A 13,644-nucleotide genomic window follows, 5' to 3' on the forward strand; every position below is an offset into this window, starting at 1 on the left:
ACATCCCCAGGGTATATTCTGCATCTCCTGGAGCCATGGACCTGCTGGATTCCAGCCACTAGCTGCAAGTAGGGCCATCCTGGGGTGGGGTGAGGGAGGGGAGTATGGACAACCACTCTGGGGGGCCTCGCACTGCCATGGTAGCCCCTCCCCCAACACTGGATCCTGCAGCCTCTTAAAGTCAGCCCTGCCTGCAAGGAAGGAGAGAGAAACTCTGCATCCTGATTTAATTCCAATTAAATTTCCCAGGTTAAGTACCTAAACCTTTTGAAAACCGACCTCAGAGTTTCCCCCCCCCCCCCCCCCCCCCCTCTTTACACTTCTGACTATGAGGAAGCTTTCTTTGATGGGAATCTTGGCTGGGCCTGACAAGATACAGTAGTGTGGAAGAGACACTGTAGTAATTGATAGAGTCATTCGTTGGAAATCAGGGGAATTCCTGAGTCTCTCAAGTATTTGAATTTCACTGGGGCCTGGCCTAGATCCTCACACACTGTATCTCTATGGTGAGTAAGGATTATAATACCAGTGAACACATCATGGGTCAAAATATGCAAATCACCTTATGACAAGATTGTGGAGATACCAAGAATGGGAGGAGCTTGGAAAAGCAGAATACTGTGACACCGCTCTCTGTGCTGAGGCTGTGTGCAAGTGATTAGCAGAGGGTAAATATTCCAGATCATAAGGAGAAGATGAGCCAGTCCAGGTTTTCAGCTCCAATTTCCAAAGTATGTTGGGAGCTTTTTAATGCAAAAACTTGGAAACAAGAGTTGAAAATCCAGGACCGATCTCATGTATCTCAGTACATCCTCACTGGAAGGGATGATGCTCTCCTAGCCATATCAGTCACTTCTGTGGATCCCCTTTTAAATCTCACTGCAAATTTAAAGATAATCTAAGCATAAATCTCACTGCAAATATTGAAAGTCACATAACTCACTCTCATTAGTGGCAGCAGGATGAGTGATGTGGTCATGTGACCTCTGTGTTCCGAAACCAAGTGGGCAACCTCCCAAGTGGTTAGGTCACCCATTCCTGGTTTTCTAACAGGCATAGGCAATTCCAGTCATCAAGGGCCACAGATCGGTCCGGTTTTCAGGATATCCCTAATTAATATTCATGAAATAGATTTACAGACAACTGAACAGTGTGCATGTAAATCTCGCTCATGCATATTCATTAGAGAGATCCTGAAAACTTGAACAGTTCGTGACCCTCAAACATCAGAGTTGCCCACCCATGCTTTATAACTCCACATGCTACCTGAAAATCTCCTCCCCCCAGGGCTACAAATACCAGAATGCATAAGAACAAAAGAAGGGCCATGCAACCCAATATCTTGTCTCTGACCAATTGGGATCTCTAGGAGGTAGCTGGCAGGTCCCAAAGAGAAGATCCATTCCTTGTTGCCCACTCCCAGGGATAAGTGGTGGCTTTCCCTACATCTACCTGGCTAATAATTGTTTATGGATTTTTCTTCAAGGAACTTGTCCAACCCCTTTTTAAACTCAGCTATGCTAAATGCCATGACCACATCCTCCAGAAACAAATTCCATAACTTGATTGTGCGTTGAGTGAAAACATACTTTCTCCAATTTTGTTTTAAATTTGCTGCTCATTAGTACAAGGACCGTGCAAGACTGGGAGAGTGGGCATCCAAATGGCAGATGAGATTTAATGTGAACAAGTGCAAAGTGATGCACTTAGGGAAGAACAACCCAAATTATAGCTACACAATGCAAGATTCCACCTTAGGAGTCTCCATTCAGAAAAAGGATCTGAAAATACGTTGAAATGTTCTGCTCAGTGTGCAGCAGCAGCCAAGAAATCAATAGAATGCTAGGGGTTGTTAGGAGAGGAATAGAGAATAAAACAGAGAATATCATAATGCCTCTGCTCCATGCGACCTCATCTCGAGTATTGTGTGCAGTTCTGGTCACTACATCTCAAGGAAGGTACAGCAGAATTAGAAAATGTACAGAGAAGGGCGACCAAACGAATAAAGAGGATGAACGATTCCTGATGAGGAAAGGCTAAAGAGGTTAGGACTCTTCAGTCTGAAGACGAGTTGGCTGAGGGGAGATATGATAAGAGGTCTATAAAATAATGAGTGGAATGGAATATGGGTAAATGCAAATCAATTGTTTACTGTTTCAAAAAGTACAAAGACTAAGAAGCATGCAATTAAGTTACTAGTAGTACATTTAAAACAAACTGGAGAAAATGTTTTTACTCAATTCATAATTGAGCTCTGGAATTCGTTGCCAGAGTGTATGTTAAAAGTGTAGCTGGGTTTAAAAAAGGATTGGACAGGTTCCTGGCAGAAAAGTCTATAAACCAGTATTAAGGTGGACTTGGGGAAATCCACTGCTTATCTCTGGGATGAGCAGCAAGAAATCTATCTATTTATTTAAAAACTTTTATATACCGAAATTCATGTAGATAGCTACATATCACTTCGGTTTACAGCTTAACGATAACAAGCATGTATGAATGCGTTACATTGAACAAGGGGTATAAGAACTTGGATTAACGGAACTGGGATTGAAAGAAATGAATAAATAATAGGTTCTTCTGAGGAGCCAGAAATTAACCTGGGTAAAGATCCAAGTGCCTACGGAGATAACATAGGTTCAGGGTACATGGAGAATAACTTAGATTAATCGACTGCAGAGATGGAAAGCTAGCCTGGGAGGTAGTCTATTAGCATACAAGGAATATATTAGCAAGGTCATCTGAGTTAATGGAAAGCTTGGTCGAACAGCCAAGTTTTGAGTCTTTTTTTAAAGGTACTAGGGCATTTTCTAGTCGGAGTTCTGGAGGTAGAGAGTTCCATTGCGCCGGGCCTGATGTGGACAGGGCTCGTTTTCTTAATGTAGTTTTGATGGGGGGAGCAAAGAGAGTATCTCTGTAAGCTGATCTCACCGGTCTGGAGGGGTGTGAGTCCGAAAAGGAATATTGAGCTCCAGTGATTCTGAACTTAATTGGGAGCCAATCTACCCCTTGGAATCTTGCCAGGTACTTGTGACCTGGATTGGAAACAGGATACTGGGCTTGATAGACCTTTGCTCTGACTAAGTATGGCAAATCTTATGTTCTTATGACTAAAGGAAATGCCATGAAACCATCTGAAAGAGTTAATAACCATTCCCTGTTTATCTTTTTGATCCCCCGCCTTCTCTGTACCTTTTCTAGTTCTGCTATGTCTTTTTATTGAAGTGGGATAACCAGAATTGCACACAACACTCAAGATGCAGTTACACTATAGATCTATACAGAGGTGATATCCTAGTAATAGGTGAAAGTTCAAAACCCAGCTCTGTTCAAGTATCTTCCTTCAGGAAGTGTGTCCTGCGTCTGTGCAAAACTTTAGTACAGTTATTAATGTGCCCTCTTCATCTCTAGGATGCCGTGTTTAAACTAGACATGAGCAAGACGGAAGATGGAAAAGGGAAGAGTCCATACGACCCCAAGCATTCAGCTGCCTCTGTGCTCGTGGGTAAGGAGAGAGGGGGGGAACTATGCACGGTGCTTCAGACCCAAACCCCACCTATGAAGCGATCATTGTCTGCATTCTGGTAATACTGACAAAATCCCAGAACTGTTTAAAGTCATTAACAGGAAGCACTCCTAGGGCCATAGAGACAAATGGGAAATCCCCTTTAATTACTACCAGAAGCAAATTGCTGGGCAGACTAGATGGACCATTTGGTCTTTATTTGCCGTTATTACTATATTACTATGATGTATCTGGCCCTTAGTGTTCTGTTACACATATAAAAACTACTTCCAGTTTTTTTTACACTACCCAGGAACAATTTTATTGATTTGTTTACACACCTAGCATTGTTTACATTATTGGAATGAAAAACTCCCAATAAACTTGAACATGCACAGGAACAGCAATTAGTGCTGTTTACAATAACAGTACCCCTTACTACTTGGTTTCATTGATGGTAGTGCTTCCAGTGTTATGTTTACAGTAACAGTACCCCTTAGTACTTGATTTCATTGATGGTAGTTCTTCCAGTGTATGTTTACAGTAACAATACTCCTTAGTACTTGATTTCATTGATGGTAGTGCTTCCAGTGTTATGTTTACAGTAACAGTACCCCTTAATAGTTTATTTCATTGATGATATTGCTTCCAGTATTACGTTTTAAATTAACAGTACCCCTTGAGATTCTGTTATAGTAATTTGTAATAATGACCACTGTAGAACAAGTACTGGTTTCAGTACAGTGTGAAACTGAGGGTCTTTCTGCTCACTTTTGGAACCACAGGTGATGAGTTGTATTCTGGAGTGGCAACGGATCTGATGGGGAGAGATTTCACCATTTTCCGCAGCCTTGGCCATCGGCCATCTATCCGCACTGAGCAGCACGACTCACGCTGGCTAAACGGTTAGTTCAAAGAGCACAAGGGATGATTCCCATCAGGTTGACAAGGCAGCTTCTAATCACCAGGACCAATGGTGATCCAAATCTCCTGACAGCAGCAGGATCAACAGCTCCTGTTAGCTCCAGAAATAGCAGTCACCCAAATCCTCTTATCAGCATTAGGATGATAGATCAGCCATGATCCCAACCCCCTGTCAGGAACAGGTCTAGCAGTGATCAACACCTCCTGCCAGCATCAGATTTGAGTCAGGTCCTGTTAGTACAACTCCCATCCCCATAACTAGGGCCAAAGCCAATGTAGTGTTAGGTGTGCAACCCTGGAATAGGCCGATCCAGGTCTCTAAAGCATTTCGGGCATTGTAGTCCTGTTTTCACTCCACCAGGAATGCTTAGGGATGCAAAATAGACAGAAACCAGCACAGGCTGTCCATCCAGTCATCATCATCTGCTTCCCCAGCTCAGTGGGGGTGAGGTGATGCCGTAGGCGGAAAAGGGGGTTACGAGACGGGGACAGAACGACAGTTTGAGTTCTTGGTATGAAAGATTCAGTATCATTCTTGTTGACATGCATTACAGTTTGTCCTGCCAGTCCTAGTCCTCTACTTGTTCATAGGATTGCAAGTAGAAGAATGCATTTTTCCCTCCTTCCACTCTCCCTCTGGTGGAAAGGTGGTTTACAAATTGGAATAAATAAATAAGAAGACTTTGGAACGGGTCTTACAGACACAGGCGCAGATGATGTGTTCCTCTCCCTTGTAATTACGCCAGTGCTGCTATGCTTTTGTAAGATGGGCAGCCGCCCACCAGAGCTGAGAAGCATGTAAGAACCAGAGGCTGGATCTCCAGATCCACTTCCAGTCCTGCTCGAACATTCAGCAGACTCTGCAGGGCATGCTCATTACCTGACAGATAATACAGCTGTCTTGCTAATAAGTCCCCGTTCATCTCACGCTGGTCGGTTCCTCACAGATTTTGTTTACATGGTTCCAAAATTCTCTTTGCGCCTCTTGCCTTTTCTCCGTGCCATGTGCCTGCTGCTGTCAGCACCCGGGCCTTCCTTTTCCCCGAGTTTTCTGAAAGGGAAGGACAGTTGCAACCTCCTGGCATTTAGTGGAACTCAGTCACATTTTTTTCCATCCCAGAACAACATGTCCAAAGGAGGCGCAGAGCAAAGGCAATCAACACTGACATGTTTCTCATTAAAGGGGACAGGCTCCGAGCTTTCCTCCCTTCAGCACTCGAGCAGCCTTGGATAATAAGGAGTTCAAGTCACTTAGTTATACAGCCAGCCAGCTCAGTGACTGTGCTCCCAGGGGGCTCCCCAGCTCTGTAGCATAAATAACCTGCGGTTCGATGTAAATTATTAAGGTAGTAATTTTGGAACATTGCGAGAAACTTAACTGGCAAATATACACACTACACCAATTTTCAAAGAGGACTCACGTCCATTCGGGTACTGCAGCTATATCACTATTCCCAGAGGGTTTACAGTCCAAGGGTCTGATTTAGTAAAGCTTTTCTCTCATTCTGTGTCTATAGGAAAGATTTGTGGTAAACGAGGCTTTGAGTTTGTAGCTGAGGCAGTGAAGTGGCAGTGGGATTTAAACCCTGGCTTCCCTGGATTGCAGCCCGCTGCTCTAATCACTAGGACTACTCCTGCACTCCCACTTTACCCCTCTGCCCCAGAGCTATCCACTCACCCCAGAAGTCCCTCTGAAAATTGAACTCCATTCAGGAGAGTAAGGTTCGAAGGCTTTAGGTGCCTAATCTTGTGAGTTAGGATCCTAAATTAACCCTTTTGAAAATGTACTAGGGCAAAGTGCCTAAGGGGCCAATATTCAGAAAAGGCTGAGCTCCTAAATTTAGACCTCCTAAATTATGTGCCTATTTTCAGTCAAACTTAGGAGCATAATTTTTCAGCTGAAAAGTCATATATATTTAGGAACCTAAAAATTAGAATTCTAAATTTAGGCCTCCTATTCATTTAGGACCCTAAATTAGATGCAGTGCTGAAAATCAGTGGTAAGGTCTTTGTTTCCTCACCCTAACTCCACCCCCATACCCACCCATTTTTTTAGACTCCTAAATTTGGGAATTTAATGAAACTGGGAGGCCAAATTTAGGAACTTGGCCCTAGTACATTTTCAAAAGGGCCAATTTAGGGGCCTAACTCCAAAAGTTATGAGCTTAAACCCTTTGAAAACTAATCCCACTGAGGACCACGTGCATGTTTTTGCTTTGATTATTGCCCCATGGAAAAGGTACATTTTCAGGGCAAAAATATGCAGGTGGTTCCAGTTATTAAAAACTATCCACGTAAGTGCTGTCCCCAACCAAGCCCCACACCAGGAATGCTTCAAAACAAACACAGCTGAAAGTAGCTGCATTATTGACATACAGGGGTGCTTTTAGTCACATAGAGGAAGGGCAATAATAACAAACCTATTTCCACAGGTAAAACGGCCCTTTCCTGAGTGATGACTGCTAAAATAGACCCCCCAGTATTGTGTGTGTATAGGGAGCAATTCTGGAAATCTCCACAGAGCCTTGCAAGCCTGCAGTTACTTGAGTCTTATGGATTTACAAGCCCATTTTCAAAGGAAACCTTACATGGGATAAGAGTCTCTGCCGTCAGGCAGCTTTGCTCAGGGAGGGAAGAGGGACCGTGCTGGGTTTTAGTTTGCCACTTCTAGGCTTAGTATTTGAAGCCTGCATGCGCTCATGTTTCCGTTTGAAACTGCATCTAAGCTAAGAACTTGCAATCTAAGATCGCAGGCCAAACCACAGGGATTTATCTGTTGGTGGGATTCAGTGGATGCAGTCCCTCTTCCATAGACTGGAATTCACTGCAAAGGGGGTAAGGTCCCAGCCTGTATTCCTAAACCAGGGTTTCCACAATGCATTCTGGAACTGGTAGTTGTGTTTTTCAAAGGACGAAAACAGAAGAAAAAAATTCCAGCAAGCTTTGGCATGGGAATCCCAGGCGACCCAGTGAACATGAAACCATCCCGTGACCCTCTCTGCCCCAGTCATGTCTCTTAAGCCAGGGCCGTGCTGCAATCCCAGGTCTGTCTCGGCCAAGCTCCAAGTGGTCTAGTGGTTAGAGCAATGGATTGGAAACCAGTTCCTCTCACTGACACTCCTTGTGACCTTGGGCAAGTCATTGTATCACCTGTTGCCTCAGGTACCCAAGGATTGTAAGCTCTTTGGAGAATACTTACTATAATTGTACAGTAATGCATACATCCAGGATAAAAACTGAATATTAGTCATCCTCAGTCCATGCTGCACCTCTGGTGACCTATCTTCATCTCCTGCATGAAACGCCTGTGACTGTCTTCAGATGCCCTGGTCCATGGCTTCCTCCAGGCATTCAGTGACGGTTCTGAAGTTTCTCCAATCATTATGGTTCTAAACCAGGTCTCAGCTGCTGGCTTGGTTGATGCTGCACTGCCACCTTGTGGAATGGTTTTGCAGCCCATGTCCCAACACGAGCCCTGGAAGATGTCAGTCTGGCTTGCAGAGAGTAAAAATGCAGGATTGCAGAGCACACCAAAAATAAAATGAATTATAAGAGAGTCAACTAAGTGGTTGGGTAAAGATGGTATGTTTAGAAGGCTAGCTAATGTTTAAAGAGGCATTTTTATTGCCCATGTAACACTCACTGACCCATACTGGGGAAGAAACTAGTTACTATATTACATTTAAGAGTAAATAACATAACTGATTTATTTTCTGTCTACTGCTACCCTATTGTTTGTTTGTTAATCTTTTTTTGTGCCTTTTCTATCTATGCAAGCAAATGTATAATTAACTGTCTCAGTTAAAAGAAAACCATCCAAATACTTGGGTAGAGATCACACACCTGCTGAATATTTAAAGATGTAATTTTCAGGAATACCAAGGACCCTTTCTAGGTACTGGCTCAGTTACTTGCAAGCTAATTTAAAAAAACACAAATCCACATCTGTAAGAGTGGACTGTAATAGTTCTGAAAGCTGCAGCCTTAATTGTGTCACCTTCTGATTTTCCTTAACTAATTTCACAATTATTATAATTTATTTTGCTTTTCATTTTTAATATAGCACGTTCAGCATCAGTCTTACAAACACTGCGGATGGTGTACTGTTAACTACACTATCAGTAATTTATATAGCACTGCAAGCTATTCACAGCACTGCAGAGTCAAATAAGACACAATCCCTGCTCCCTGGGGCTTATAATACAGACAAGACACAGAAGAGATTTCAGTGAAATTGGAGTCGTTATGAAGAAAAGAGAAAAAGAAATGGCATTATCTTAAGGCAGGGGCCCCAAAACTATGGCCCGAGAGCCCTAGGCTGAACTTCATCTGGCCCCAGCAGCAATGGCAAAAACAACTTGATCCAGCCCATAACAGTAACAAAGAGAAATTACAACTTACCTGATAATTTCCTATTCTTTAGGACAGTCAGATGAATCCAGAGCAAATGAGTTATGCACTCCTACCAGCAGATGGAGACGGAGTATCTGACGTCACAGTATATACACCCCTACGGTTACATCAACCTGCCAGTGTTCTCTTCAAAAGCACCTGTGGACAGACTAGCAAAAAACTTGATGAAAAACAGATATCCATTGCAATACTCCGCCAACAGGCAAAAATGTAATAACATTAGACTAGGGACTGGAGTATCACTTACCAGTAAGTCCTGTAAAATGTAGGCACACAGGAGGATCATTATGCAATCATATGGCAGCCAAGGGAGGGAAGCTGGATTCATCTGACTGTCCTAAAGAAAAGAAAATTATCAGGTTAGTAGTAATTTCTCATTTCTTAGCGTCCAGTCAGATGAATCCAGAACAAGTGGGATGTACCCAAGCTACTTCTGAATAGGGCAGGGGCTGCCTGCAGTCCAGTCAAAGCCGCACGTGCAAAGACCGCATCTTTCTGGGCTTGCACAGCCAGATGATAATACCTGAAAAGGTGTGTAAGGAGGGCCACGTCACAACTCTCGATGGGAGACAACAATCTAACTTCTGCCCATGAAACTGCCTGAACTCGAGTGGAATGGGCCCAATCCCGACTAAGTAACAGTGTCCCAGCATCCACATATGCGATCGTGACTACCTCCTAAATCCAGCCAGTTATTGAGCCCACGAGACTGGCTCTCCCTCTCTAGTACTGCAATGGAGGACAAACAGGTTATCTGACCTTCGCAAAGGCCCAATGACCTCCAAATACCTGACAATATGCCGCTTGACATCCAAGGGCCGCAACAGAAGAGACTCTTCTACATCTCTCTAACTGACCAGAGATGGCAGGGAGACGGACTGGTTCTATTGAAACTCAGAGACCACTTTCGGTGAAAAGAAAAATGTCTCCTGGCAAGACAAGACCTGCAGCTCAGAAACCCTACGCACTGAACAATTTGCCACAAGAAACACTGTTATCAAGGTCAGAAACTGCAAGGACAGAGTACATAGCGGTCAAAATGTAGGGCCTACCAAAAAACCCAAAACCAAATTGAGACTTCATAGGGGCACCGGAAACGCAAAGGAGAATAAGATGTTCCACTCCTTTCAGAAAATGGACTACATCAGAATGAGTCAACAAGGATCCACCATTGACCGGACCCCTGAAATAGGCGAGAGCAGTTACTTGTACCCTTAAGAATAAAGGGTCAAGCCTTTATTCAAGCCATCCTGCAAAAATTCCATAATGAACGGTATCTTGACTGAACAAGGAAGAGGACCGTGCTCCTCACATCAGGCCTCAAACACTCTCCAAATCCGCACATAGGCCAAGGAAGTGGAGAACTTTCTAGATCTTTAGCAAGGCAGCAATCATTGCTGAAGAGTATTCACGTTTCAGCAAGCAAACCCTGTCAAGGGCCATACCGTAAGACAAAATCAAGTCGGATCTTTGTAAAAGACAGGCCCCTGCTGCAACAGGTTCCTGTGCACCACAAGTCAAAGAGGCAAATCCACCAGGAGCCTCCGCAGATCTGCCTGCCACAGTCTCGTAGGCCAATCTGGAGCAACCAAGAGCACCATCCCTCTGTGGTGTCCGATCCTTCAAATCAATCTGCCTAACATGTGCCATGGAGGAAAGGCATACAGCAACTTGTCTTCCAGCCACTCCTGCACTAGGACATCGATCCCCAATGACGTCAGATCTCTTCTGCAGTTGAAGAATCGTGAAGTTTATGCAGTGCGCAAAGTCGCCAACAGGAACGGGAGACCCCAGTGATCCCAAATCAGCTGAAACTCCTCATCTGACAATGCCCACTCTCCTGGATCCAGACTCTCCCTGCTGAGAAAGTCTGCTCTTAGGTTGTCTTAGCCTGCTATGTGCGAGGCTGTGATCATCTGGAGACGCACCTCAGGCCATTCCATAAGATGATCTATTTCTTGCAACACTTGCTGGCTCTTGGTACCTCCCTGCCAATTGATTTAAGCCACACTCATTGCATTGTCCGACATTATGTAGACGAGAGCAACTCTGCAACCTGTTGCCGAACTGTAAACATGCCAACCGGACCTCCCTGGCCTCCAGGTGATTGATGTTCCAGAGAAACTCTCTGCACGTCAGCGCCCTTGCACCGTCAGCTACTGAAAGTGAGCAAGGAGTCTGCATCCATTGTCAGGACTAGCCAATCCGGAGGGAATAGCAAAATTCCTTTCTGTAGATGATCCACCTGCAGCCACCACTGCAGTTGGGAGAAGACCTCCATTGGCAGGTGAAGCCGAATCAAATAGTCCCAAGACTGTGGATTCCACTGAGACAGCAGGGAGTGCTGAAGAGGACGCATATGCACCCTTGCCCATGCCACCATTTCCAGGGCGCCGCCATTAAGCCAAGGACCTGCAGGTAAAACCATACGGTTGGGCTCAGAGTGTTCAATAACAGACGGAGTTGAGCTAGCAACATCTGAATTCGAGCTTCCGGCAGGAACACCTTGGCCTGCTTTGTGTTGAACTGAACTCCCAGGTATTCCAGTGACTGAGTAGGATGAAAACTGATCTTGGCTAGGTTCACCACCCAGGCAGTTCTCTTCCAGTGACTTGGCATGAATCAGCCAGTCATCCAAATATGGGTGTACTAGGAGTCCATCCTTTCTCAGCATTGCTGGTAACTACTTTCATTACTTTGGAACAGGTTCTAGGAGTGGTGGCCAGAACAAGGGCAGTGCCCGAAACTGAAAGTGGCATCCCAGAACTGCGAACCGCAGGAAGCGTTGATGTTCCAGTCAGATGGGAATGTGGAGATATGCCTCGGACAGATCCAGAGAGAGTCAAGAAATTCCCCCGACTTCACGCCCATTATCACCGAGCCGAATGTCTTCATGCGAAAGTGCTTCACTTGCAGATGATGATTGTCACCTTTGAGGTCCAAGATTGGATGAAAAGAGTTCTCTTTCTTTGGCACAATGAAATAATGGAAAATCGTCCTGTATTTTTGATGGATGTGCACACTGAGACCACAGCCCTCATACTGAGGAACCTTGTCAATGCAGTTTCCACTGCCTATTTTTTTTTTTTTTTTTTTTTTGTGGTGAGTGGCAGGGAGACACCATGAACATGCCCCAAGGAACACTGCGAAACCCCAACACACATTTCTCTCATATCACCTTCAGGACCCACTGATCCGATGTGATTTCAACCCACCTCTGATAAAAGAGAGGTATCCCCCTTTCTTCTGTTCATGGGGCTAGGTCAGCAAACCTTCATTGGGAGGCTCGGGAGGTTCCACTACCCGAGCCTGCATCTCTTCTGGGTTGTCGGGGACGAAAAGACTGAGACCACCCAAAGGCTTGAGTCCTTTGAAGGTCGTTCCTCTACAGGGTCCAAAATGTTTGGATCCTCTAGTACAACCTCTCATTTGAAGGGAATGCTGCATTTGCTTCTTATCCTCCGGCAAACGAGGAATCAGAGATTCACGTCACTTACTGTCCAGTTTCTCTAACTCGCAACCAAACAAAGGTGAGCCGTTAAGGGTCAATTTGGTGACATTAGACTTGGAGGTCACATCAGCCAACCAATTTCTCAACCATAACTGATGCCTGGCACTACTATCAAAGTCACCCCTCTGGCTGAAGTGCTGATCAAATCACAGCCCGCCTTCACCAAGAAGGCAGCAGCTGGTTCCACAACTGGCCTGGAGATTACTCCAGAGTCATCAATCTCCTGGGAGAGAAGCAAACAAGAGCGAGCCATCAAGGAACTACAAGAATCGATCTGCAAGGTCATTGCCACTGCTTCAAATGCTCGCTTAAGAATAGTCTCAATCATTTTAGCATGAGCATCCTTCAATGCCACTTCTCCTTCCAAGGGAATAGTGATCTGCTTGGAGACTGCACACAAGTGCATTCCCACCTTGGGAAAACATAAGCGCTCTCTTACCACTGGATCCAGAGGATATAGACCTTCAAAAGTCCGACCCCCTTTGAAAATAGCCTTTGTTGCACCCCATTCAAGATCAATTAATTCCTGAATGGCCTCCATCACAGGGAAAAAAACAAGAGGCTTTACGCAAGGAAACCAAAATGGGATTTCTCTTTGGCTCAGACACTGAATCTGCCCCAGGAACTCCAAGCAATTTTCAAGGTCTGGGAAATCAAAACTGGCAGTTCATCTCTATGAAAGAACCACAACATAGTTCCATACGATTCTAATCCAGGGGAATTTCACCATCCTCAAGACAGACAGGATCAACGTCATCATCCATGCCGTCCGGATCTCCATCCAGAGGACCTGCTGCCGCTCCTTAGAAAGCACGCGAAAAGCCATTGCGGCCCACGACATGGCGTGCAGCGAAAAGCCTCAGAGTGGGGCTTAGCCTAAGGAGGCTGCTCAACCAGCCAGGCTGCCCACATCCCTCGACCTCCCACGGACTGGAATGAATGTTGGACTGGTGTGCAAAGCACAGAGAGCAGGGGAGGAGGAAACCCTGTACAACAAAAAACCTCCTGCTAAGTCTCTGAATCTATCTCTTTTTTTGTTTAACTTACCAGAGCTCAGCCGTATCTGGCTGAGCACAGAGACTGTCTCCAGCTGTGGGGGGAGAGGGCATGTGCCGTCACCGCCTTGCTCGGCTTCTTGCACTTGCTGCCTTTCAGCTGCTCAAGCAGCTAAGTCTACACCCACAAAATCAAACTACCAGACCAAGGCACACATCTGAAGGACCATGGAAATCACCTCAGGAATTCTCAACTGGGGGAGAGACCATTTGGTATCACCACAGGAGAGCGGGGTGAA

At 45.0% G+C, this 13,644-nt stretch overlaps 1 pseudogene; it reads left to right on the top strand.

Moving 5' to 3' along the window:
- Positions 1-3,408: 3,408 nt before the first annotated feature.
- Positions 3,409-13,644, top strand: part of LOC115082092 — a 50,051-nt pseudogene continuing 39,815 nt past the window's right edge.

This window comes from Rhinatrema bivittatum, unplaced genomic scaffold (assembly GCF_901001135.1).
Source record: "Rhinatrema bivittatum unplaced genomic scaffold, aRhiBiv1.1, whole genome shotgun sequence".
Taxonomy (NCBI): Eukaryota; Metazoa; Chordata; class Amphibia; order Gymnophiona; family Rhinatrematidae; genus Rhinatrema; species Rhinatrema bivittatum.